This window comes from Accipiter gentilis, chromosome 5 (genome assembly GCF_929443795.1).
Source record: "Accipiter gentilis chromosome 5, bAccGen1.1, whole genome shotgun sequence".
In the NCBI taxonomy this organism is placed as follows: domain Eukaryota; kingdom Metazoa; phylum Chordata; class Aves; order Accipitriformes; family Accipitridae; genus Astur; species Astur gentilis.
In genome coordinates, this window is record NC_064884.1 from 19,651,749 (window position 1) to 19,679,714 (window position 27,966).

The 27,966-nt window shown below is 40.0% G+C and overlaps 1 long non-coding RNA gene across 2 annotated transcripts; it reads left to right on the plus strand.

Moving 5' to 3' along the window:
* The first annotated feature begins 89 nt into the window (after positions 1-89).
* Positions 90-27,557, plus strand: LOC126038778 (uncharacterized). Of its 2 annotated transcripts, none has more exons than XR_007506081.1 (5): positions 90-1,180; positions 20,315-20,487; positions 24,625-24,704; positions 25,672-25,909; positions 26,816-27,557. It is a non-coding gene; the product is annotated as an uncharacterized LOC126038778 (long non-coding RNA). The 2 variants fall into 2 exon arrangements; XR_007506082.1 differs by having other exon boundaries at positions 26,819-27,557.
* The last annotated feature ends 409 nt before the right edge of the window (positions 27,558-27,966 follow it).

Below are 27,966 nucleotides of genomic sequence, written 5' to 3' on the forward strand. Positions count from 1 at the left end.
ATCAGCGCGGCGACACCCCCCCACACCGCCCCGCCCCGCCCCGCCCGCCCCCGTTGCCATGGCGGCGGCGGCGGCCCCGCTCCCCCGCCGCCTTCCCCCGTCCCCCACAGGCCGCTCCGCTCCCCGGGCCCGCCGCCGGGGCGCATCCGAGCCAAATGATCGGATTTTTTTTTTTTTTTTCTTTTCGCGTTTCGCCGATGCCGAGACGGGGACGTGCCTCGGGGGGGGAGGGGGTGTCACCGAGCTCTCCTCGGCTGCTTGTGCAGACAGGCAGACAGACAGACAGAGACTTCCTCTACCGCCGCAGGAGGGCATGCAGGAGGTGCTCGGGCAGCCGTGGCAGGGAGCCGGGCAGGAGCAGGGTCCCCCGCCTCCCGAGGAGAGCAGGCCGCAGGCCCGGGGGCTGCCTGCCCGTCTCCCTCCGGGGCGAGGGGCTGCCCGCCCGCTCCTCTCACACCTTCCCCTCCCCGGCAGCCTGCGCCGCAGCGGGTTTGCCTGCCAGCTCCCCTTGCACAGAGCAAAATTAGGCGGCTGTTGAGTATTTATCATTAATACCGTGTTACTTCACAGCTCGATGTCCCAGAAGAGCTCTTACTCTCCCCAAGAGGTTTTGCCCAGGTCTGCTTGGCCAACAGTTTGCATTTGTCTGGTGGACTCAAAATAAAGGAAAGAACAGTATGATCTCCTGGCTTGTCTCTGACAGCCCGGTATTTTTCACTTGCGTTGCCTGAAATTCCACTGACTTCCACGAGACTCGGGAAACCGGGAACAAACCTACCCTCCTTACTTCTGTGCTGTGAGCTGTGTCAGTCCACTATGAATAACGGCCTGTTACAATCAGGCATAGCAGAAATAAGTGCAAGGGTTTTTGTATAGGTACATGAGTTATGTACAAATAATGGTGGTTGTAATGGTTTTTTTCTGCCTTTAATTTTACAGACTAGTGGGAACAATCAGAAATTTTAGAAACACCAGAACATAGGCCATAATATTTGACGACTTCTTCTTTTTTTTTTTTTTTTTCACTTTAATCACATCCAGATATTGAGAATGAGGAGAAGACAGGGCATTACCTAGTAGGATGAAGAGGCTATGCAAACAAACAAGTACTAATCCAGTGCCATGCACCTATGATGGAAGGACATCCTGGTCACTGTGGAGCAGTAGCAGCTTTACCTGGGTATGAATTGCTTTCTAATATAGATATGTTTAACATTCATGTTTTAATCTATTTTTCAGGGCATGACATTTTGTTACTTATACAAGTAAAAGTTTTACATTGCTGGTTGAAACCAGATGCGTAAAGCAATTGCCTTAAAAGCCTGCTCTTTGTCCAGAAAAATTAGTTAATCTGTGTATCTGAAATCACTCAGCTTGTTGAACCCAGCATAGAGGGCTCGGACAGGGGAACTACACCCTGCTTACTGCTCTGCTGTTAAGACTTGCTGGGTAATTCTGAACACATTACTTAACCTGCCTATGTCTTAGTTTCAATAAACTGGATATGGGACCATGCGGTATCATACTGATGTTCATGAATAATGCATCTGCAGTATCTGAATGAGAAATGTTTTATTTTGCATTCAAATCATCTGTTGATTTGTCAGACAGAATGCTTCACCTATGCCTCCTCATGTACAATGATGGCAAAAGTTACTCTGCTCTGAGGCAAAATATGTTTTAATTTGGTAGACCTGAAGAAAAAAAGAGCAAACTAAAGAGCAAACTGCCTTCACTAACTTTTCTGAGATTAGATATTCACTAGATCCTTATATATGTTTTAAGATTTTAATTTTATTGCATTAATATAGATCCCCTGGAACTTTATCACATAAGCCTCTTCCTACCAGGGATTTAGACTGTTAGTTAAAGAAAACGCTGTATGACAAAGGGTTAGTTTGAGAGCTGCAGTCAGAAATTACAGTGTAATTAAAGTTACTCAAGAAACAGTGATACTGAAGTCTGCCAATCACTGCAAAATAAATGGTTAATTTTCTGCTTCTGGCATAGCATATAACATTACACATCAAAGGGATGCAAGTTCTGTACCGGAAGTAGGCCTATTAAGGAGGAACTTAGGTATTGCACAGTCAGTAAATCCATCACTGTTCTTGCTACCAGCTATTGCTGTCAGTTGTTGGGTAGCCTTAAAAGATTTTGGTGTTTTATTAAAGGTCATGTACAATGCAGGAGAGGAAATATAGTGGTTTGAACGGAAATCTATTTTAAAACTTATTTTACTAGTTTAGTTGAACTGAGATATTACTTCTTGTTCTAAAGAAAAAAAAAAAGCAGTGTCTATAGGAAGAAAGTTGCAGAGCATGGCAGAAACCATGAGGGAAGCAACCCAAGAGGGAAGTTTTGTTGTGGTCTTTACTTTTCAGTGTCATTTGCTGTGAGCAGGGTAACAGAGGATGTCTCCTCCATGCCAGTGCATCCACTAGTGTGTCAGTGGAGAAGGAGATCTGTCGTCCGCATGAGTGGCATTGAGGAGCACTTTAACACCCCAGAGATCCTGTGAAGTGTCAGTATTTGTGAAATACTTGAACTGTGCTAATAGTACAGTGTAATTATAAGTAAATCATAGCTGCAGAGATTTAATTTAACTACACCCAATATACACAGGAATCAGTATTTCTTCTGTAGGTCAGTCATATGATGCAAAGAGATCTTGAAGTGGAAAAGCTTAAAAATCAGTGAATTGATGGGTGAAAATACAGGGTAGCATGTACCTTTGAATTATCTTCTTTGTGTATATATTGCACATATTCCATTCTGTGTACGTTCTAGTTAGTGCAACTTGCTTAGAAGGCTGTAAAGAAATAAGCAAACAGAAGAAAATAATACTTTTTTTCTATTTTCAGAGTAATTTTGTATATATACTTCATAACTTAGTTTTTTTGCAGTATGTTGAAAAGTAACCTTTGCATAACATTGTGTAAATAGAAGATTTCTCTTCCAAAAAGCTAGTGTCCACTCACTGCTGCTTATAAAGCCACGGAGAGAACTACCCACAGTTTCCTAGTAGTAGTGTGGTGACTTGCTGTGACTTTTGTGAGAGAACAAGTCTTCGTGGTAGAAGATAATAAAACCATGATGTCTAAGTAGAGTGCTGAAGCTTAACAGATAATCTTATACTGAGTTTAATAGACTTTTGTGAACTTGCTGATTAAGTGCTCCATGCTTATCCTAACGTGCAGACATAGAGAAACCATACAGAGGCAGGAAATACTCAGAACAGGAAGGGACAATGAGTTACTGGGACAACTGTCCCACAGCTCTGCTTAGTATAGCAGAGGAAGGAGGGTCTAGGAGGAACAGATGACATCTCACACACAGCACGGCAAACAGCGTGTTTCTTAGCCCCACTTGCACTTCCTACGGAACCCTCTCTCTCAGTGTAGGTGTATAGGATTTGCACATGCCAACTCTGTGCTGGCTGCGGAAACTGAGGCCAGTTCCTATGTTGATGAGGCCGGTTCCAATGTTGTTTTGGCAGAGCAGGGGAAAGGCATTCTACCTAAGTATTAGTATTACCTTTTTATTAATCTGTTTTGTTTCTTATTGAGGCATTTTACCTTTGTTTCAGAATTATTTCATTACTTTGTCAAAAATAGAAGATTAGAAATATTCACAGAAAGCATCCCTTAGAATTGACTAAACACTGGGTATCATTTGCTGGATTTATGAAACAGTGGATATAGTAAGTCAAAAACATTCAGGAAGTCTGAATACTTCTAAATAGATCATGGTTTCAAGGGCAGATACACCCTCCACAGACACACCTCCAACATTGTATGACTACCTCATTAGCATTAAGGGACTCTGACCTTTACCAAATCTTGAATATCTAACTTTCTTGGTTATCAAAACCGGCCTCGCTCAGGTGCCAGAAGCAGTGTTGTCATGGGCACCTATACAGGATAATTTTCCTGCTAAGAAAAGACAACTCTGGTGTCGAACTGCATCAGACAAGAGTGCTCAGCAGGCCTGGATTTCTGTGAAGGACAAAATGGTCTGGATTCTCCTCCCTATAAGCACCACCCATTCTGAGTCATCTGAGCTGGAAGTACTGGCATAATTGCAAAACATCTTCACACAGATGGTATGATCCAGTGTAGGTTACACCAGGACTTGATTCTTAAGTGAGCTATTTGGCTGTGTAATTAAAATATGACAAGGGAAGGTTTTTACTCTTGGGGATTTTTCAATAACATTTCTTCACAAAGTGGAGAAAATGTTTTTCCTCTTTAGTGTCACAGGGTTACAGAGTATGAATGTTTATTTTTGTTGACTTCTTTCCAGATAAACATAGGAACGGATTGTAAAGGTCACTTTTTTTTTTAAATTCAACTCCAGTTCAGTTCCATGTAGCATCTCTAGCGTGTATCGCATCTGCCATTCAACATTTTTAAAACACAACTTCAAACAAAGTTATCTTACAGAGTTCCAACACTGCAAATCATAATGAATTTTGATCACTGTATATGTGATGATGCTTTGTCACAAAGGTCCAGATCCCTGCAGGGCATATACTTACGCTGATTTTACTGAAAGTTAGGGGCCACAAACAGTTTTACGCTAAAGAAAATCTGCCTTTTCAGCTATTGCTGAAAAGCAATAATTTTTTTTCTTTAATTTCTGATCACCTAAGCTGAAGCACTGAAATGTGCAAATGAGGTGTGTTGGACACTGAACACCTCACTCATGGCAAGCCTCTGGATGCTCTGGACCCCGCTCTCCATTGCACTAAATGTTTTGTAGTTGTTTAGGCATGTGCAGCGGATGCAAAGTATTAACAAATCTGAATTCTCCACTTATGTCACTGGTAATGTTTTGTGGACACTTTGAGAGATATAAATGGCAACCAATGGAAATTCAGAGTTTCGTGAATCTGATTTCTAGAGACTTGGAGTTCTTTTTATACCAGCTGAAATCAATGAAACCATTTTCTGAAAATTGGGTTCCAGATATTAAAGTCTGGCAGGCTTATCCAAAATTAGATGCCACCTCTGAAAAGATAATTGTAAGTGATTATCTCACAGGGGAAGCCTGAGACAGAGCCAAGATTAGAATCTAAATCATCTGATACCCAGTCCTGTGCATTAATCACAACTTTGATTTTTTAATACTGTGAGCTTGAATACTGACTTGTTAAAAAATAAATGCAGTTTTCAAAACTCATCCACAGCATATGCAAAACAGTGTTTTGACGTAATTTGCTGATGGTAGAATCCTGATAGCTGAAGTCTATTTGCATTTCAGATTTTCAAAGAATGTGGTTTCCAATCAGTTCATTGTTGCTGTGAAGTTAAGCCCCATATGAGTGAATGTTACTTTTAACAAATTGATTAATGGCTTTTTTTTTACCATTCTTTATATGTTTTCTGCATTTTTAAATTCAGTTTTTACAGAACACTTTTACATAAGTATATGCTTGGTTGCTGTAAAAGCACAATGATGGAATGCTGTTGTTTAGAAAGAAAATATTGTTACATGCTGTTGGATTTTAAGAATAGCCCTTATTATATTCTTTTTATTAGGAATACTTAGAAAAGAAAAAAAGTTGCAGAGAACATGACACCTTAGGTAACAGTAATTTATGTGTATTATTTAACCAGTCTGTATTTACCTGCAGTAATGACTATATGATAAAGTATGACCTGAACAAAATGCAGTCACTGGTAATTGAGTTAGCTTGCATTTGTGTACATGTATATGTGACCATAAGGATATTGAATTTGTGATCGAAAATTGTTGTCAGCACCCCATTATGATAGATTGATCTGTAATGATTATTATGTACTTAACAGCTCATGTATAGTTTTCACAGAGATTATATCCTGCGATGTTTCACAGATGTAAGTGATTCAGTGTATATTTTAGTATGTATGCAGGACTATATGGAGCCTAGCTCCATGTGAGGATGAGTTATGGGGAGAGTAAATGAAAGGTAGCATTGAAGTATGTTATAAGGATCTGTTATTTTAATTCATTTGAGGAAAAAAAAATGTTCTGTACATACTAGAAACTAGAAAGCTGTGAGTTTTTCCATTTCCCTATGAAGAAAGGCTGAGAGAGTTGGAGTTGTTCAGCCTGGAAAAGAGAAGGCTCCAGGGATACCTTACTGCAGCCTTTCTATATATAAAGGGGGCTTATAAGAAAGGTGGAGAAAGACTTTTTAGCGAGGCTTGTAGTGACAGGACAAGGGGCAATGGTTTTAAACTGGAAGAGAGTAGGTTTATATTGGACATAAGGAAGACATTTTTTTATGATGAGGGTGATGAGACACTGGAACAGGTTGCCCAGAGAGGTTGTGGACGCCCCATCCCTGGAAGTGTTCAGGGCCAGGTTGGATGGGGCTTTGAGCAAACCAATCTGGTGAAAGATGTCCCTGCCCATGGCAGGGGGTTGGACTAGATGATCTTTGAAGGTCCCTTCCAACTGAAACCATTCTATGATTCTATGATTTTACGAGTTGCAGTGACTGAAGCAAGATGACCAGAAATTTCAGAGCAGAGCATGCCATGGAAGTAGGACATATGGGCTTAGTAAATAGACCATGTGCAAAGATATCAGAGAGTTTCAGTCCTGATTGAGTCAATTCTGCAAACATGCAGCATGCAAGAGGTTAGGAGACAGAAACATCTGCACTTGGTTTGCTGGTCTATGGGATGCAGGAAAGCCTACTATGCTGCTGTGCTGCAGGGTTTTTCAAGCTCTCCCACCTGCCAGTACTGGTCCTGCAACACTTGGAGAGTTCTATGTAATACTTTGAAGACCGGGGAGGTTTGACTAAATGGGAGACATTTCAGAATGAAGTGCAATGTCTTTCATTAAGTAGCTTTTCCAGAAAGCATAAGAATTGTCAATATATGATATTGCTATATCATATATTGGTTTGAATTGCACCTCTCTTTTTTTTCTTTTCCTTTTTTCCCCAAAAGACTTGGGTTTTTTTAAAGCCTTTTGTTTTTAACAAAGCCCAAATGGATTTCTCAGAAATACTGGACATTTCCAAAGTCCATTGATTTATGTCCAGTGCAGCAGTGCAGATTCTCAGCACAATTACTTTTTTACCGTATTCCATTCAGTGATAAGAACTTTATCATATGAAAGCAACCCAAGAACTGCTTCAAAAACGATGTGCTTTCTTTTTTTGCCTTTTTTTTTTTTTTCTTCCTACTGCCATGGTACAAGAGAAATAATACATTCAGTGTTAAAGTGAGAACTAGTGAGTACTGCCCTTGAAATTCCTAACTACAAGCTTATGGAAGCTACCCTGATTAAATGAAGGCCAAAAACTTACTAAGATTGAGAATGAGAATGGGGAAATAGCTCAAATAAGTGGATGCACCACTAGCTTAAAATAAGGAAAACCTCTTTGAAAAATATCTGAAGCTTTCAATTATCAATTTTACAGAGATTATTTGCCCTGTATTTCAAATGAAATAAGGCAAAACAGAAAGAAAAGGAAAGGAAATAAAGGTTGGGGTTTTTTTCTAAATTGCAGGTGAAGGTTGTGTGTAGGCAAAACTTTTGTATGAGAATTTTTATGCTTCCTTACAAGGAGGATATTGAGGTCTCAATCTAGATAATAACACAGCAATGTGCATTTACTCTGGATACCAGTAGCCAGATTCATGAAGTCTCAGATGTGAATAAAAGACTGTGAGGTTGTCCCCTAATTGATTAGAAGCAAAGAACAGTCAGACATCTGAAGTGTGCAAAGCCTAAGACTGTCCTCTAATTTCTCAATTTTGGCAGTTTTGATCCCACTTGTACTTAAAGTTAGTATTAATCATGGGGGAAAAATGCAACTTTTCTCCCTTTAATCTTTCTCCCTTTAATCAACAGTTTATAAATGCAGTAGCACATTTCAGATGTCAGTAATGTATTTTTATCTGGCAATTGATTAATGTGCATAATAAAATGGATAGGCCTGTCTGTTGAAACATAGAACAGTGAGACACAGCATAGTGCTGCTTGAGAAGGAAATAATCTCTTTTTTGTTTTTTTATTAGGTCTAGTAGCTTTGGATATCCATGGAAATATAACTGTTCATAAGACAGATACAACATATTGCATAGTTGCTCTACTTCCTGTAACTTATGTAAATATTTGTGTCTGGTTATTTTTGAAGAAACAGCCTTTCTACATAGAATTAGCTTTACAAGCAAAGGGAGTATTAGAAGAAGCACCCTGATCAGGTTACTTACTAATCAGGCAGTGAGTGACTAGGGATTTAAGACAGGAGGTGGCAGTCTTGAGTAGCAACTCACTGCTGTCTCTTGCTTAGTTAAGCTCAGATCCGAACTGGAGGCAGAGCTGGGCACAAGTAACTCAGGATCTGAGCCCTTTTTCTTAAACATCGCAATGACAAACAGCTTAGATACTGCAGATGGCAACAAGTACCTTTGTCCTTTGTGCCTGATAATTAAAAATGCAGCTAAGTAATTTAATAATTTTAATGTGAGGTTGTATGTGCTTTCCTAGATTTTTTTAATATTTGGATCAATAGTTGTAGAGGGAAAGACTGCAGCACAGTGGAGAGGCAGAATTTAATCTTTCTCATTTTCATCTGGGTTTGTTTCTTCTAACTAGGAAAATCATGTTGCAAACAAGAATAATTCCCAATAAAATACTGTATTGTTTTATTCAAGTAAGAGGTGTGTTCAATCCTGGTCCTCCTTTTAAGTATCCTGGAAGGTTGGGTGATCCTTCACCCCCTGACTGTGGTCTAAAAGTAGGTCATGAGGTACTTCTATCTCCCTCATGAACTACCACAAAGTAATGGCAAGAGAACCTACTTTTATTAATGATATCGCTAATTGAAATTTTCTAATCAACAAATGAGCACAAAACCTTGCAATTACCCAGTCTCAGCAGAGAGGGGAACTTGATGACATCATTGTTTTTCCCCTGTGAAAATGCTTGGTTGGAAAGAGACAAAAAAAGATTAAATGAATCACAGTAGTTACATGCGACATCCCACTTCTAATCTTTTTGAAGAATGTGAACGCTACCATTCACTGAGTAACCAAGAGAGTTCTGCAGCGTTGCTTATTTCTGCTGGGTATTCATAGTAAGAATTTTACTTGTAAATTTTATTGTAAATTTTGTATATCTATTGATTGGTTTTCCTACAGCCCCACATTTTAAAAATACGTATCTTTGACCAAATCTCAATTTACAGTTTTTTCATTCAGATGCACATGAAAAGTGTTCCTTTAAAAGTTTTCAAAGCAACAAATCCTTCAGAGTATGTTACAATTCTGCTCTACCTAGAAAGTATACATGCATGTAAGCCTTGATCCGTAACAGAACTAATTTCCTAAGCTTGTTTTTTGTCACAGCCTGTAGACAAAAAAATACAGTCTTTTTTTTCCCCTGTGGCTTGAATCCTTCAGTTAGCCTGTGCATGCGCAAATCTGTCTGCTCCACGCAGACAGAATAGTCTACCTGGATGTATCTGAATGCAAGATCAGGCTTTCTGTAACAGTCCAGTCCTGTTAGACACAGCAGACATTGTCATGAAGCCTTTTGTTTAATCTTTTTATTAAACAAACATTTTCCTAAGTTTGCATAAGCAGTCGCCCAGCCATGGCTTCCACACAGTCCTTTAATAAATTGTAGGGTGTGGTGATTAAATTTCCTCAGAGGCTTTTCTTCCATCTTACTACCAAAGAGTAATTTATTCCTCACTTATCATCATCACTTACTTGCCTTGTTTCTTCACCTACTTTGTCTGTCGGAGATAGCTGTCTTTTTAGTGCAAAAAGGGGGTGGGGGATGATTCTTTGAGCCTGATTCCCTAAAGAAATAAGGCTTATGTGATCATACTCTGTCTATTCCAGCATTCAGCACTAATAACATGGAACGCCGTTGGCCATTTCACTTCATATGGAAGAGAGACAGAGGACTCTAGTCTTCCAGCTTTGTAGCAATTTTATGAAAATGGATGGCTGGGAGGAGGAAAGAGGTCCTACTACTACCTCCTAGCAAGGGAAAGCTTGCAGTGTGAACTCATTAGACAACTGAAAATTCATTCAGGCTCTCCTTTGAGGCACAAATGTCCAAGACGCTAGTCTTGACTAGTTGCATTGCTGAGAATTTATCCACATGGTGATAGCTTTCACTTCAGTGGACACTAGTGAAGACAAGGCACAGGCACTATTAGTACTTTTGGTTTATGGAAGTTCTACAGTGACATGATAGCTATCACAATGTGAACACATGCCTATCCTTTGTAGTGAGTATGAAGCTGTGTCTCTTATGTGTAGATGGGGTACTTGGCTATGGCTGTCATGGTGCTGTTTCAGATAACTCTATCTTTAAACATACCTGTATCCTTCTGAAGGTGGAATGTACTGTACTTGATGCTGAAGAGGTATGAGACACACACAATTTTTGAGTGTCTGTGAGAGAATAAGATATATTTTTCATTTAGAAGATATATGCTAGGTTCCAAATATCAAAATGATGCAATTTTAGATTTATTTGCCGTCAAGATGAGAACCTGTCTTTTTGTGTGTGTTTGTTTTTTAAATAAGACCACTGAATCTGTGAAAGAATGTGCAAAACTTGCTTCATACAGCTGATCAGTACTGATCAGTACTTTTAGGTTGAAGGCTGAGTCTTAACAGTTGTTCTGTGTATGAGTTTAATTTTCACTCCTTCACAGTCATGTTTATGGGATTGGAGAATGTGCCAAAAGGTATTTTGCTCTATGAAAAAGTGCAATAAACTTGGGCCCTATAATGTCAGTGTTGCTGGAGAAATATGGTTTCCTTTTCTTAAGTAGGTGTTTTTAGAGTCTTAAAGACTCTATTTCTGTTTCCTGGTTTTCTTAGCACAACAGTAGCTGCAGCCCTGGCTAGTTTAGAACATGGACAGATATTTTGTTCCAGATCCAGATGTGCAGAGAAAAGAGATTTTCCATCCACAGCCATATGAGTCCTTCTAGCTGCTACATACTGACCTGTCACAGAGCAGGTTTTGTGAGTACTCTCTAATTCACATTAAGCATAATTAGGTAGATTATTTAAAGCAGTTTAAAATCCTGGTCTGAGATATCGCAGCTGGCTTTGCCTCACCTGAGTTAGCAGTACTCCCATAAACTCTTCTGTTAGCACATCTGAAGAGTGGTGAAGAACTTCTGTGGTTGTTAATCCTATCCACTGGCATTGCTAGATGTAATCTGAAGCCCTGTTGATAATGCACAAGCATATGGCATCACGAGCAAGACTTCTGCCTACACAAAAAGATAAATAAATACCACTAGGGGACTTGAATATCTAAGCTCAACAAACAGAAAGAAAAAGATTGATTCCTATATTTTTACAAACTAATGCCAGTGAGCAGAATCACATTTTAAATAAGGCCACATGTGAAAATGGTTTCCTATACTAAGAAAAATTGTAGATAGGTGGAAACAGGGTATTTGAAGAGCTGTTCAGTGGTTTGGGGCACTAAGGACATCTATTCTGAGTGTGGAAAAAAGTCCTCATTGAATTTTTTAAGAAAAAAATGTAGTTGAACTGTAACTTGGACTGCAAATGGCATGAACAGATGTTTAGGGAACCCTAGCTTTCTGTATGGTAGGAAAGTCTTAAGAGAAATGAGCAAGTAGGTCCATGAGCAATGGAATCGGTGAAGGTTGGTTTCCAATGGATCTATGTCTCACGCAAGTTTTTCCCCTGGCCTGGATGGTCTTTTTGTCTGTCCTAGAGCAATCATCTGATGTCCGATAAGAATGGGGCTTTTGCAATATCCTTTTCCATGGCTGGAGGCACCATTTGGATCTCCTTCCTAGCTGGCTGCCTACTTCCATTAAACTGTGACAACTTTGTATCTTGAAATCTGTGGTTCACTTTCACATTTAGTTGAAAAGCAGACACTGCATTCAAAAGTTACTCAAGGAGGAAGTGAAGACAGTGGAATAGGCACTCATACACAAAATATGATGACAAAGGCCTTTTTTCCTTAGGAAATCCAAACAGTTGGAGAAGGCACTTCCTCCAAATTTGGTGATTTCCAGCACTGGCACGGTCATCTCAAATTGGGGCATAGAAAGGATAAATGGAAGCAGCACTAAAACCTCCTTTCACATTGCGGACCTTGAAGCTGTTTTGTAGAGAGCTGGGGTACAGGTTTATAACACTGTACTCTTGTGGAGGGTTTGTTGGCATTTACTTGGAACTTGGTTATTTATTAGGTGAAAATATGTAGTTAGAATTCCAGGTATTGGTCTAAATCTATATGTAGATTACATTTTTTTTAAACTATTTGTTAGGCGGGTGTTACTGATATGATTAATTTTGCTTAAACTGTTAGTCATTCCAAAGTAATTTTTTTTTTTTTCTAGGTGGGAGCTGCAGTGGGTATGAATGAGAAAACAAAATCCAGTAACAGGGGCGTAAAATGATCTACCTGGACATGTATCTAGAACAATTTTAATAGGCACATTTTGTGAACAATTTTCTGTAGTTGTTATCAAGATTTTTATCAAATCTTCATCCACTGGGTCAGAAGTCCATTGTTTTGCTAATGCTTGGTTGACTTGAAAAATAACCCTCCTTTGACTATTTGGGAACCTGTAGCTGAAATATGTGGTAGTAGCAGGCTATGCTTTTGTCCTAGGGAAAAAAAAAAAAAAGTTTAAATGGAAAATGAAAGAGGAAACTATCAGAAGAACTTTTCAGAATAAATAGCTGTATGTTCTTCCCCTCTGTCTCTGAAAACTTAATTTAGCTGCAGGCATGGTTTTGAATAAGCCACCTCATGTTTGCTAACACCAGCTAAAACTTATTCTATACAGTGTAATGTATACCTAGTATCAGACTCAGTAAGAAAAAAAATAGGCTTCATATATGTCATTGCATGTAAAAATAAATACATGTCTTGACTGCACAAAACAAAATGCTTTATCTAGGTGCTTATCCAAGTGCAAAAGATTTTCCACCAAATAAAAAATATCTGTTGAGATAACTAGGAGGGAAGAATCTGTGTAGATAGGTGTGATAAAAAGACTTCTTTGCCTCAATGAAATTCTTAGGAAGAATATATCAGCCACAAGGCTTGTAACAGAATAATATTTCAGTTAAACAAACTATAACTTACGCTTCTAGAAAGTAGTAATGCTTCTACAAGAACTATATGTAGACTAGACCCTAGGATATGTTGTCTAAAAACACAGTGCTTATTCAGGCATAAGTTCCTTTTAAATTTGAGGAAGTTAATTTCTATTTTCCGCTTTTACATCATTTCATATATTACTCTACTGACTTTTGTATTCAGTTTCTGCCTTCCAAGCCTTACTTTTTCAATTCTAATAAGCAGTCAGCTTGCAGGGCATGAGCCCTGCTTTCAATAGTTGCAGTTTATAATATTGAACAATACTGAGGTAGGTGGATTAGGATTCCCCTCTTTAAGGAATTCAGGGTGGTGTCAAACCTGCCAAATGACTCCTTCACAACAATGTGATACAGGTGGCATGACTGGTGTGTTCAAATGACTCCTGCCTGAGCAGTGTGGGGGTTGTTGTACACTAGCACAGGTGTCTTGACTGTTCAGATCTGTGCTTGCACAAGCTTAGCCAACATCTGAATCAACTCCAGGGCCAAGAAAGGTAGTAGTGGTGGGTTTTCAGGCTTTTTAGACCATTTTCCTGCCTTGAACATAGTATTTGCCAGCAGGTTAGAACTGAGCCTTGGATATCTTCTATGAGTTTGCTGGGTACATATGGTAAACAAGAGTTGTCTTCCAATTTGAGGCCTCCTTTAGATACGTGAAGCTTAAGTGCCCTCCTTCTGTTTGTATCAACACCTTATGTACTACGTGAATCTAAATGAGTAGTTTGGGGTGCTCTTTGTACTTGGAGCAGTATGCGAACAAAATGGTTCTCGTGATTCTGCAAGTGGAAGAGGTCTTTTTGTGTGACCTTGGCAAGCAGACGTGGGTATGTGTTCATGGCTGCAGGAGGGACAAATAGTTATGGAAGCTGGAGACTGGGAGAGTACTTATGAGAAGTATCACTAGATCTTTACCCTAGCCTGAATAGTCTTCCTTTGGTGCTATGTATTGGAAGTATCTGTATCATGGAAAACAACATTTAACCACAAAGGCTATGTAGAGTGTGACCCTAGTGCCCAAGAGCACGGATGATACCCCTAGCAGCCAGGGTCTTCCTTGTAACATGCTCAGTGTAAGTCACAGCATCTCAGATCACGTTTTCTAGTTCCACTTTCAGTGTTCCTTGGGTAGTATTTTGAATATTGTCAGCTTAAAACTTAACTGTTGCTCAAGAATATTTCACTTATTTCATTGGTGAATATCTAAGAAAAACTGATAGCTACAGCTCATGAACAGGAGAGTCTTTCATTTAATTTCTTTTTCTTTCCTCCTCCCCAGTTGTTTTTCTCCTTGAAGCTGGCAAAGCCTTGCATGTAGGGATTTTTTCTCTCTGGTCTCATGCCCTGAAATATGACCTCATCATTCCAGACCAATCTCTGGCAGTCATTTAGCAGTACCTCTGCTAGATATGGGATATTAAAGTTAAGAAAAAGCTGTAGTTTAACTTCTAGAACCCAGGCTAAAAATTTAGTGCCAAAGCATGGAAAGTCTGGGTTTTTTCCCAATGGAAACGAATAGACTGAATTATTGAGACAATAAAGATGGAGTCCCATGATGGTATTGGACACAGCTTTGCTTTTCTTATTGAAGAGAGCTCAGAAGTAATTGACAAAGTAAAATGAATCACACCCTAAATTCCAGCCAGCTTCTCTCAGCAAATGGTCAATAGCCAAGAAAGAGAAACAGGCAATTCAGAAAATGATTTGTTCCCTCAATCTTTGATACCCATTTCAGGATAGAGGAACTCACCCCTCACAAGGAGGAAGGGATGCTGTCTTGTATGTGCAGCTATCATTGCTCAGCTTTCAAATTAATTCCACTCTAGCCTATCCAACCTGTTTTTGTTACTGGAAACAAATGAAGATGCAGTCAGTATTTGCAAATGCAAAGTTCTGCAGAAATATAAGTCATTCTGCTATATTTCACCCTGCTCCACAGAGCAGCAGAGAAGATTTTTTTAATTTACCCACTAAGAATGAAGTGCTGATTTGGCTCTTTGGTTCTTGGAAACTGTCTGCTCTGCTATTTCCTGTTATTTTCTCAAGCTGTGTATTTCAGATGTGAACGGGGACCTACTCAAAATCTCTTCATGTTTGTAGTGGTATGACGTGATTCCTTGGACAGATGTAGATGGGTATTATTTGCCAGTAAAAAGGGAATGGAAAGCGAAAGCATGGCATAAAGTTTTCTTATTTTAGTTCTGAGGATTTGATGCTTACCGCCAACACATCATGGTTAACAGCCTTCCCCAGTGCTCACCTTGCTTGACATGTTCAGCAGAGGCTGCATGCTAAATCTCACTTCCTGAGACTTTCAGCACTTTGCATGATTGTTGCTCCTTTCATCCTGAGACATGCTTTAGATGGCCACACAGTGAGACGGTCCGTGCTCGCTTTTGTAGCGTTGGCAGCAGTGGTTAGCAGCTCCTTTCACACAGCTCTGCTGCAGTCTGGCATTGTGAAGTTGTCTGCAGGCCAGACAGTGCTGCAGGAGAAGCAGACACTTTTGAACAAAATTTCTGGCTGCATTAACAGATGATTAAATTTAAAGACAAGGCATTGCCACTGTGTGTGTTTGAATGATTGTGGTGCTTCAGTCTATGCTAGTATTTGCTGACATATGTAATTTAGAGAATTTTGCTTGTGTATGTTGGGAGAGGGGAATATATCACTGCAGTGATCTGACACCTTATCTATGTTGGTGGCCTTATTTCAAACCGGTTTGGATGCCAAATTGAATAAAGTGCTTTCAGAATCTGTGGATGACCTGGCAGGAACTGCATGATTGTCCTTAAAATCATTTGTACTTTCTGTTTTGTGACCTTGGCAGATCAGTGACTGGGAAAGTTGTTCACATGCCATCTGCACCTGCTAGCTTTGCCATGCAGCAATAGGTCATTTCCTTTCCAAACATGACTGGCTTCATGTGGGAAATTGGCAGCTCTTATATGAGAGCATAGATTCCAGTTTCCTCTTTTAGCTTTTCACTAAGATAGGAAAGGAGTTGTTATTGTTATGGTCCCAGTGCTCTGTGTCAGAGCTCTCTTCCCCACATAGCGGCTTTTTCAGTCATTCAAAAACAGTTTGTCAATAGTATATGGCATCATATCTTGTATTGTGTATGAGATTGCCCCAAAACAGTTTTTTCCCAATATCATGGGCTTAATTCTAAACAGAACTGCACAACCTACAGTGAAAATATTTCCCTCTTCTTTTGCCTCTTGGTCTTTCTTCCTCTCTGTGAAAGAATAAGAGAATGCAGTCTAAAGTGGCTATCTGGTGGTAGGGCTTAAGAAACAACATAGTGGAATTGAAGTGTACTTTTCTCCCTATTTCTTTGTCATAGCAAAAAGATGAGGTGAAGTGGCGTTCATTGTTCTTTCAGTTCTCTTCTCCAGAAATGATGGAAAGCTGTTGCGACTTCTTTGTAAGGGGTGTTTAAATCAGCAGGTAGGGAATCAGTGGTGTTGGGCAGGACATAGGCAATTGCCTCATCTCCAGTCTGAAGTATTATCTTTGCAGAGAACTGCAAAGGAGCTATGTTGCAGACAGTAAGGTGGTGAATTCTGTTTCCACTCTTAACAGCATAAAGCAGCTGCATTGGCTTTACAAGTGATTCAAAGATTTGCTTTCCCTGAAAGTTAGGGTAAATTGTTTGTTGCATCCAATGTGTGTCTTTATAAATGTGCACCATCTTTTTATTCCTGTCAGTTACTGGAGATGGAGATAGAATCATGTGGTTTTGTCTGTACTTTTGTGTGGCGTTATTAATGAAACAGGTAATCCTATTTGTCTTAAAATCAAGGCAAGTATCTCTTGTGTTCTATCCATCTGTTCCAGACACGAACAACATGCTCATCACCATGGTATTGGAACACAATTGGAATACCATGGTCTGGTACACAAATAGCAATCAGCAGTTATTAACATAATATTATTACTTGGTCCATAAAGCTAATATTGGCAGAGCTACTAGACATCACACACTGTGAGACAGTTTCTCAGCTGATATACTTTGTTCTGCCAGAATATGGTAATATTCTGTATAAAAATCAGTAAATGATGCATTTTTTATTATTTCATGCAAGCAGCATAAATTGCCAGTATAATATACATCAAAATTTTCTCTTTACATCCAGTCATTTACAATCCATTGCTGTCTTGTTGTAGAACAGTATTCTGTAGAAAACAAAGGGCTTTTTTTACATGCTTTAGATCAAATCAAACCACTGAAAGTTTCCTTTCTCCCCCAGCTGTTGGTATGGACTGATACAAGAGTGGCTTTTTACATGCAGAAGGCCATTTATCTCAAACTCGTACTAGACAAGTTAAGGTTTATTCAGCGTGTGATCCACTTCTGTAGTATTGGAGGGGTGGCATGTGATTGCAGCCCACCAGGAAACTGTAAGTCACTCTCTTTCTGCACACACTAAAGCAGTTGCTTCAATACCTTTTGAAAAGAGTAAAACTCGCTCTCTGCTTTTCTAAGCTGTGGAAGGAACGTGGACTGTTCAGACAACTCTTTTCAGGACTTAGCTTACCAGAGAAGCAGACTGCAGTCCCCCAAAACATCCTGAACACCCTACAAAATTTAGAGGTTCCCTACGTGTCCTTAATCCCCTTCATACATCTCATTTACACACATTCAAAAGTCCAACTTCAAATGTCTCCTTTTGTTTGGTCACTTTTCCTATGATATAATGTAAAGATTTTTTTTTTTGAGTTGAACAGCCACGTTTTTTAAATCTCTCATATTTAAATTGCTGGTTAAAATGAGTAGATTCCTCTCAGGTGGCACATTTGTGCCAATCTGGTTAAATGAATAGCCCATCTATATATCATTTTTCTTCCCTTCTTAATCAGAATATATTCCTGGGAGACCTATTTTGCAAGCTTGTCTACAGAGACTTCCATACAGAAGCAAGATGGAGCCTTTTCAGCCTGCAGCTTCATAGTTTCCTGTGTTGTAACTATGAAACAAAAGTGAAACCAAGTCATTATAGTTCCTAGTTTTTACATACAACAACTTCTTCCTGCTTTAGGTTGCAAACTGCTGCTAAACTAACATTTCTGTAAGTGTTACAGTGTCCATACAAGTGCTGCTACAATGAAAGGGAACATCTTTATCTGAGCTGGTTGTGATTATGTCAGTAGGCACAAGCAGATTGGGTCAGCCATTTATTACTCTTTTAGTGAACATGAAATTTACTGGTCATGATATTGGCTCAGTCTCTATTTTTGTATCAATAGCTTTTTTAAAAAAGTTAACTATAATAATTAAGCTTTACAATAAACTAATTAAAAATGTAAATGGCTTGTTAAGAACACTGTTGCCAAATGGGCTATATATGTGTGGAGCCTAACTGAAATGGATGGCAAGGCCAACAGGAATCTTGTTATAAAAATGGAGGATCATTCCCTACAGTTCAGCTGTGCCTTGAACACTTAGCTTTTGGCTCGACTGTGGGAAGGAGTCTAAAATACTGGGTGGCTTGCATACATGTCTAGATACAATGAAGGGCAAAGTGCAGCATTTTTATCCTGTCATTCCCTTTTATCAATCTCAGTTATTAAGCAATTTGTGGATATTAAGATCAACCTTGCCTTAAACATTTAATTGACATTTCTTATTAGACAAACTACATGTGTCCCATTACATTTGTTTCAGGGCCTGTCTCATTGGATGCATAATAGACTGTCCTTCAGGATATAGTCCAGCGAGTAGGAGTAGAAATGTGTTTTAACTTGGCATAATTGCAATGAACATAAAGGTATGGTTGGAGCTTACTTGGAACGCTCTCTTCTTTCTTGCTGTTGTAGGCCAGTATCTTGGTTCTCTGCTGTCAATTGTTTTGGAGCAATGTTACTGAGAAGAATGAGTCATTTCTGGCTCAGTTTAATGGGTTTATTGGGACTGAAAAAGCTATAGCTGGACTAAATGCCATATCCACTGTTCATTTTATGTAGCTTTATATGATGTACAGTGACTGCCCACCAAAAGAAAATGAAGATGCATTGCTTCAGCTTTTGTAAGAAAGATCTGTAACAGGTTTTGCCATATGCATGAATAGTAAGTAGTTACAGAGGTGGTTATATTTCTCTGCTCCCATGGTTGCAGTCTACATTCCAACATTACATGTTGCCACTGCACAGTTTCCCCTTGTTGTCTTAATTTTAGATAGGCTGTATCCTCCTCAGTAATCTTTCAGGTTTATGACATGGAGCTTAAAATGCAACCACTAAAATAAGGAGGATGATTATTTTGCACAATTTTGAATGACTACTCAAACTAGGCATTGGGGGAAGAGTATGGCCTCATAGTTTTGTAGGACTGGGTGCCTCCCAAAATAGCTGCTCTGAATGGGGTATGATTCAATTTGCGAAATGTTAACTTAGTACATAGGCATACTCTAGAAGAGATCAGGGGGACTGTTTTGAATTAATGAGGGAGCCTGGGGTCTCTGATATTGTTAGTTACGTGTTGATAGAAAGCACAGTAGTCCATTGCCCTTTCTGAACTATAGTACTAAAACAAAAAGCAACAAAAAATAATCACAGCAGAAGCTGTCACCCTTGTTCCCATGTGTGCTATATCTTTTCCACGGGGATCTCTTATGGACACCGAATAGGAAAGCAAATGTAGTTGTCCTGATTCTTTTTTTCTTTTCTTCAAGTGCTATCTCACATAATAAGCCTTTGTGGCTTTCTGCCTCACCCTACTTTCTGATGCTCTTGATTTAGATATGATATTACCATGTCTTTTGAACCATGTATTTTAGCAGATTTTGTATTTGGACATAAAACTCCAGCTATGGAATGAGTATTACATGGGGCAATAACTGTGTTAGATAACAGAAAAATTTGAATAATCTCATGTCTTTAAAATGTGACCATTTTTGCACAGTACAAAAGAATCTCATTACTTAATGAACATAGGCAATGCATGCAGTGTGTAGGGAGTGATTGGATTTAACTATGAATTACTTGATCTTTAAATAGCTTTTTTTTCTTAAGGTAAAAGGAGCAAATAATTTCAGTACCCTATCTCGAGTAACATTCTTTGTGATTATTTTTCACCACAATAGCCAGTGGAATGTAAATAGGTTTTTTTAATTTCTTAGTGGTAAATTTATAGCTCCTGAAATTATATATCTGTTCTCTCTCTTTTTGTTTGCTTTTAGGGAGAAATCAGAGCTACTTCATCAGTGCCATTTTCATGCTGTGGTTGGTCTCAGGAAAGGACTGCATTGATGAATTAGTGCAACAACCCTCCCAGCCATGGAAGAATACATCTTACAAGAAAAGTCATAGGTGACTAATAGGCGAGATCGGTCATCCCTCACCCCACACAGTGGTAAGCAGACTTTTGAGATGTGGGAGAAAAGTTTTGGTATACCTGAAAATCAGTCGAGATTAAAATTAAATTAAGCATCTAAATACAGAATTTGGAATTTAACATGCTGTGCCTTGTGAACAAAAACAAAAAAGAAAAAATAATTTCCACTTTGAATATTTCAGTCTTGAATCATGCTTTTCTACCACATTTCAGCAATGTCCTGTATCTTAATACCTTTGCTTTCATGTTAGTTTGTTTTTAAAGTTTGTCAGTCATTACGCAATGTCATTTAGAATCAACTTAGCACCCTTTCGTTGTGTTGAGTGGTTCCAGTGAATAATGAATGCAGCATTAGCCTGCTAGTAATTAAATGTTGTTGCCTTTTAGCTTGAAAATGAAACACCTCTATGGAATTTAAGAGGTTCTTGCTTTATTTAGGTTGTGTGTCTAAATAGTATGGATAGGTGTACCAGGTCAGTGCAGACACACTGCAATCTTAAAAAAAAAAAAAAAAAAAAAAAGGCAAAAAGAAAAGAGAGAGGGAGGGAGGAAGAAGAGAGCAAGAAAGTGAGAGAAGGCGAACAAATTCACCCAATCATTAAAACTTTGAATAGAATGGAAAATTTTCCACAATTAGATGAATCCTGAGTGTAATTTCCTAATTTTGCCTTTGTATGATCCAAATAAAGGGTTCATGTCTGTACTCATTTTCAGTCACAGATGGGTCTTCAAAATTTGCAGGTGATAAGTTGTGTAAAATAGGATGTATTGCCTATTTGTTGAAGCCTATAGGTGTACCTATTTCAATAAAGCAGAAGCTAGATTCCTTACCATTTGTGGACTAAAGAACCTACTGAATGCTTGCTTCCCATATTGGCTTTACTACTATGCAGAGTTTTACCACTCGAATTCACTGATTAATGTTTTAAGCAGAATGAAACCTTTATAAATTTTTATTTCAAAACCTGTTGCCAAAAATCACAGTATTACACCACTCAAAGACAGTTCTTTGCTTCTTCAAAGACTTTATTAAACTGATCTGTACCATCCTCCTCACAGGACTGTAGTGGTGTACCCTCATATGATACAAATTATAAGCTTCTGTCTGAAATAATAGGGATGATACCTAATCCTGAACTGACAGCTGAAGGATTTTAAATAAAGGTTATCAATGACAGGTCTGTAAGCTAGCCTCAGTTCTGTCTGTCCTGTGCTAGGATGAAGATGAAGGCATTTGACTCTTCTAACAAGAGAGAGGCTCTAAAAGCCTGAGCTTTTATCCTTGAGCTTTTGTTACATTTAAGGATTCATGCTGAATAACAATAATAAAAGATTAATCCCATCTGGTTTTCTGTTGATTGTTAGTTTAATTTAGTGGATGACTACTCAAAGTTTAGTCTGCCGGACAAGGAAGGTATGCAGTTATCAACATTACTGATAGGATAAACCAATTATGTAAGCTTATTTTCAGATCTCTCCAAATCCCATAATACTTCACAAAATAAAACTCTTCAGTTGAAATGCACATGTTTACAGAAAGATACAGCATCAAAGAGAGGTTTCATTTAGAGCTTTGGGTAGACTAAGTGGCCTTGTTGACTGATTCTTTGCCTGTTGCCATTTTTAGGCATGAAATATAGCAGGAAACTGAAAAGAAAATATGGACAAGAAAAAACAGAGTCATAAGAAACACTTTTGAGTGTTGTCAGAAAGACTTTTGTGCTTAGAAGGCTGTGGAGGCCCAAGCACTGAAAAGATCTGTTTTGGGGGTCTAGTTAGTGCTGCATCTTTGAGCCGTAACAGTATTTCTCAAACTGTGCGACCATTGCCTTGGCAAGACTCCAGGTTAATCCTGTGTAGGGAGAGGAAAGCGCCCGTGGGGCTTGGCAAAAGTTGCTTGTCCTTTTCTCATGAAGATATGCATTTGTTCCTGGCTAGTGTAGGAGGTGGCTCCTCCTTTCTCTCTGCATTTGTAGGCTCCATGAAAACAGATAATTCCAGAAGACAGTCTAATATGCAATTGCAGACCCAAATGTCACTGTAGAGGTCCGAGACTGTCTCTCCTGACACACAGCTAAGTTGTACATGCATGTGCAAGCAGTTTCACAAGCCTACTAATGAATGCCCCAAACCAAGTTAGATGGAACTTACAAGTGAAGAGTAGGGAGAGAACAAAACACCAAGGAGCAAGAAAGACGAAAAGCACAAACAGTGAGAAAGAAATTCAAAGTGTAGAACATAGAAAGTGTAAACTGGTATCATCTATGCCACGCCATGAAAGGAGGGCATTCTGTTGTTGAATCACATGTTGCAGGCCCCCATAAGCGTGCAATACACAAAGTATGGAAGATGTTGTGCAAGGCAGGTGTGTAAAAAGGATAAGCAAACAGAGGAGGATAGTGAACAAAGAAAAATCGAGAAGAAAGTTTTTGAAAAAGGAAGAGGTCAGAAGAAAAAATAATGACACAAAAGCTGGTATTGAAGAAAAGGGGTGAGACAGTAGAACGAAAGATGAAAGAAAGTACAGCCACTGATTTGATGTGCTGTTTTTCATTAGAAATGTATCATTTTGCCACTTCTGGATGCCATACACATATGTAAGAAAATACAAGCTTTTCAGCTTAACAGGGTAAAGGTTTCTTCCAGAACCCTGGCACTAAAAACCACTTGCAAAACCCAATAAAGCAACCTTCGGTATTAAATCGATGTCAGTGTTAAATAACATACTGTGCCAGTCAGGGAGATGCCAGCCCAGCTGGATGAATACATGCCAGAGCATTTAGATGATAACTGGTATGATGAATCAAACTCTTAAGCAAATAGATACCTAGGTAAAGAGCAGGGCGACCAAATTCCATGGTGCACTACCATGCTATCTCCGCTGGGTTGCAAAATGCATGAGTCAGAGGTAGAAGATAGCCCTTGGCAGTATCTGTGGAGAGTACTATGATCCCCACTTAAGCAAACCCGTGCGTTCTTGCTTCCTGATGTTTCTGGGCTCTTCTCAAGGTGCTTTCTAGCAGTACTCTCCCCCAGTGTCTATGTGGCAGTCAACCAAGGTCTGCATCAGTAAGAAAGGGTTCATTTACTAGAAGGAAATGAGTGCTGCAAGCAGAACATCAGGTGCTCGGAGACAGCAACCTCAGAGTCTGACCTCCTGTTGCACAGTTGTGGTCCAGAGTCTGAGCTGCCATTATAAAAACAACAAACAGGCCAGATCCTCAGCTGGCATAGAGCCACAGAAGCTCAGCATAGAGCATGAGCTCTGTCGTCTTCATCTCTTGTGGCACTGAAGATTATGGTTAAAAAGGTGCCCAGGACGTAACAGATGAAGTAAAGTGTATTGAATTCACCAGCAACCTTAAGTAAAAGCCTAAGCTGCTTAATTTATTCTTGGAATCATTTTACCACTGAGCTTTATTTACCTTTCTTGTGGGTGCTGTCATAAATGGCCCATGGGAACATTGGAATTGTCATTCCTGGATGTTTTCAAGAACATCACTATTGGGATTGAAATGGATGCAACCAAAGCTGAGGAATTGACTAGACCATCTCTTGGTGTCTCTTCCAACCTAATTTTTTTCTATGATTTTAGCAAATGCATTCAGTTACTGTCCTAAGCTTGCAGTGTTACACTGCTTCCACTAGGCTTGTGTAACAAAAGCCCCAACTACCAGACCCCTCTGCTTCCCCCATGGCTACTCATGCAATACAAAATGTGGTGGTGTCAGTTTTGCAGAAGGTTGGGAAATCAAGATCTGAACCATGGTAACAGTGTAAAGTAAGAAGTAAAGAAAGATATCAAAGTTAATAGCTAGCCAGCTTATTAAAGTGTTTCATGTCCCGCTTAAAATAATTTTCTGCTTCAAATTTGGGTGACAGTTGCCACAAAAACTCTCACGTGCTCAGAACAGTACTGAAGCAAACTGGGCCTGGATTCTGAAGAAAGGAGCCAGAACAAGGTGCTAGATCTCCTTCTAGGAGTTTCCCAAAAGAGATTTAGCTTACCAGAGTTGGACATCTGCTCTCCAAGCATCCTGCTGTCCCTTCACATCCACCAAGTGCTCTTGACACTTCACCTTGCCTATATCTGCTTGGCTTCTGCCTGTGATTGGAACTAACATGGAATCTCTGGCTCCATTTCCCTCACTGTAGGATGGAAATGCACAGGCTGTATGAGGCAAAAACGAGAAGTAGAGCTGGACATTAGCTGTTTCCTGGTGATTTACAGACTGGTAAGTTACCTCCCTCCTGTAAGAAGCAATGTGTGATAGCGGACCAGCTCTTTTAAACAGTTCCAGAATACCCTTTTCCTCTCCACTTCTGTTTTTCTGATGTCAGGCTACACCCGAGTATGGGTTCATCATACTGGTATCACAGGTCCATCAGCAACTTCTCCTTTGCCCCTTACTTCCTAAATCAAGAACTAAGAAGGCGAAGAATTTGATAACACCATTTTAGGTGTGCTGCCAGCACATCAGGAATGGACTGCTTATATTGTCAGAAAAACATTGGTAGCTGACAAGTCCTGCAGAGAGATTAAATACATGGGAGGACTGTGAGCAATACAAGAGACATGCTGCTATTGATAAGCTAAAATCAGTGTTTGTTTCCCAGCACTCCCAGTATCAAAAGAGCCAGTTGCAATGTCTTAGCTCACTGTTGTGCATTCCTGGTACCTGACCTTGTCCGTGTGGCTGTTGTGCGTCTGTTAGCCTGTGAGCTTCCCACTACATGGATCACTGACTGTGAAGGGGGAGGGGAAGTGAAGAGCGGAGGAAGGCAGGAGGGGAAATAAATACCTAAATTGTTTTTTTCTGATTTTGTACGTAGTCTAGGGAAAAGGACACTGGCAGGACCCGAATGATATCTGAACACTGCTGTGCTAACATGACAGCTTTATGGGGAGGCAGTACTGGGTCAAAAGTGTGGCATAGTTATACAGCTAAAAAATTTTGACCATTTCATATGAAATAAGGGCAGAAGAGGAAGGTAGAATGAATCCTATGCATGTCGCTGCTTTCTGCAGGCTGCAGTCCACATGGGCAATTCCCTTGCAGTCCCACTGACAGTCCTGTGGCAGATCAGGCATGTGGGCTCTGTACTGCAATGCAAAACCTGAGCTCATGCAGCTGTAATGTTCCTCCTCCATAATTTGTGCTGTTTTCCCTCCTTCCTCTCCCCTCTTATGCCTGCCTGCAGCCACTGCAGCTTGCTTTCTCTCTCCCTCCCATCCCCTGTCCTCCTGTCCCTTCATTTCCCAGGGCCTCCTCTGGCACATGCCTTTTGTGGCCTAGAGAGGAGAGAAATGGGAGGAGAGGATGGCAGGTCACCTGAGTGGAACCAGAAACCAGCAGAACTCAACCTCAAAAACACGAATTGGTGGGTCAGGATACTGCCCCGGGGTGGACAAGACTGGGGAAGGTGACTACAGTTCAAGGTAATCTGTGTTCATGGCTTTTTCTAGGCTGCTCTGGTAGAGTGCGATAGCCCAAGCCAAAGGAAATTCTGCAGCTGATTTCACTAACAGGATAAAATCAGCCTCTATTGGCACAGGCAGAATTCAGCCCTGAAGGTATATAAATAACGTTTCCCCAACTGGCATCTGATACTGTTCCTTGCATTAAGCTCCTATTAGTGAGAGACACGCGAGGCCTCTCTGACCGTCCAGTGGTTCGTGGTGTTCAAGACAAACTATGAACACCCACTGAAGGAAGGAGGAGGAACGGGACAGAATGTGATACATGGGTTATAAATCATCACTCTGATCCCAGCTAGAAACCAGGCAGGGGTCCTGAGCCTGTTCATCCAGTACACTTGCAGACACTCAGCTGCAGATGACATCAAAGCAGTAGATGACCTCAGCCTGCAACATGGGCAGCAGAAAGCCCTCCCTGCACCTCCCTGCAGAGCTGAAGCAGACCCACTTTTCGCACTGCCCTTGCACCCAGCCTGGAGCCATGGGTTGCTACACCTGCCACGCTGCTGGTTCAGTCATACAGATTAAATATGCCCTTCTCAGACACGGAAGCTATTATTTCTCTGAGATGAAACAGCATCCCACACTCTTATTAACCTGTGCCCTACTTCATAAGTAAATCTAATTTGTGGCTTTCATAGTTAGCTAGTGCTGGTGTTGGTTTGTCCCTGCGTCTGCTCTGACTTTGCTGGATACATTTATGCAGTGCCAGATGTGGCAGAGCCCTATTTACTGTGGCCTGTAAGCGTTATTCCTCACAACAGAATAAGGAATTGGGGTGCTTGGAGCTTTTTGTTTCACTGGGGAAGAGAAAAGTAAAAGTACAAATGTTAAAAATGTCCCTGCAAAAACAATTTTTGTATTCAGCAGAGAATGACGTGCTGTCTGCTAAACGAAGTTACTCATCTGGGACATTTCTGCACATCTGGTCACCTTCCACAGAGCGTCTCAAGAGTCGTGGTGTATGAGGGAGAAGAGAGACTTTCAAAGGATTGGCTGGATTTCTGATGGCAAACATCAAACAAAATGGGTATTGTTTCACAAATACACAAAGTATATAGCAACACGGAAGTAGAATCTCCAACGATGGCCACCGCAGAAGCAGTACCTACAGTAATATATGTGGTAGATTTATCTGCAGATTATGTTACCTAACAAGCAATGCAAGAAAGCAAAGGAAACCCCAAGCCTTTTTTAAGAAATGATCGATATTTCCAATTATAGTCGGCACAGTTTATTGACTTTTTTAAAGGAATTGAACGTGACTATATTAAAACCATGAGGATGCGTGAAGCGTGAGTGACTTTTCATGATCTTATTGTGGGAGGAAAAAAGGACAAGACGGCGCAATTTCAGTCCTCTGGGGATTCGGCTCTCTTCTGTTGCCATCCAGTGGAAAGGCTCCCGTTCACGTCGGCTATTCTGGTAGTCCCTTGGTGTACTGACATGGCTGACGACTTGCAGCTTGGTGGAAGTCAGCGTGTGAACAGATTCACATCTAGATGGCTGCAGCAGCGCTTCCCAGCTTGCTGTATGAAGTCCTATACGCACTTCCCCATGGGGGATGTTTCAGTGATCTCACAATCCATTCGTGGATTGTTCCTCCTGTCCTTTGAGCCAGTTGGAAGATAAACTTTGGTCAATGTATTATAGTGTGCCCTTTGTAATGAAATAATGTCAGATAATATGTATTTAGTGGGGATTTAAATTCCCGAGCTGATTACAAGGAGCTGTTAAGACTTCCAAGGTTTAGCAGCGCTCTGTGTATGAGTCTAGAACAATGTGTAGTGTTGCAGCGATGCGCTCTTTCTGATGGTGTTGAAAAGGCTAGGAGTTTGTTAGGAATAAATCTGAAAGCATAAACAACTAAAAATGCCAGCGATACAACTTGATATTCTGTAAGAATTTGTTTCAAGTGGTTGACCAGAAAACTAAGCTCCTGTATTCTGAATTCTTCCAGCTTTAACAGGTCGTTTGCTCCGAGATCCCTGGTGTGTGACAATCTTTCTCTGCCCGTT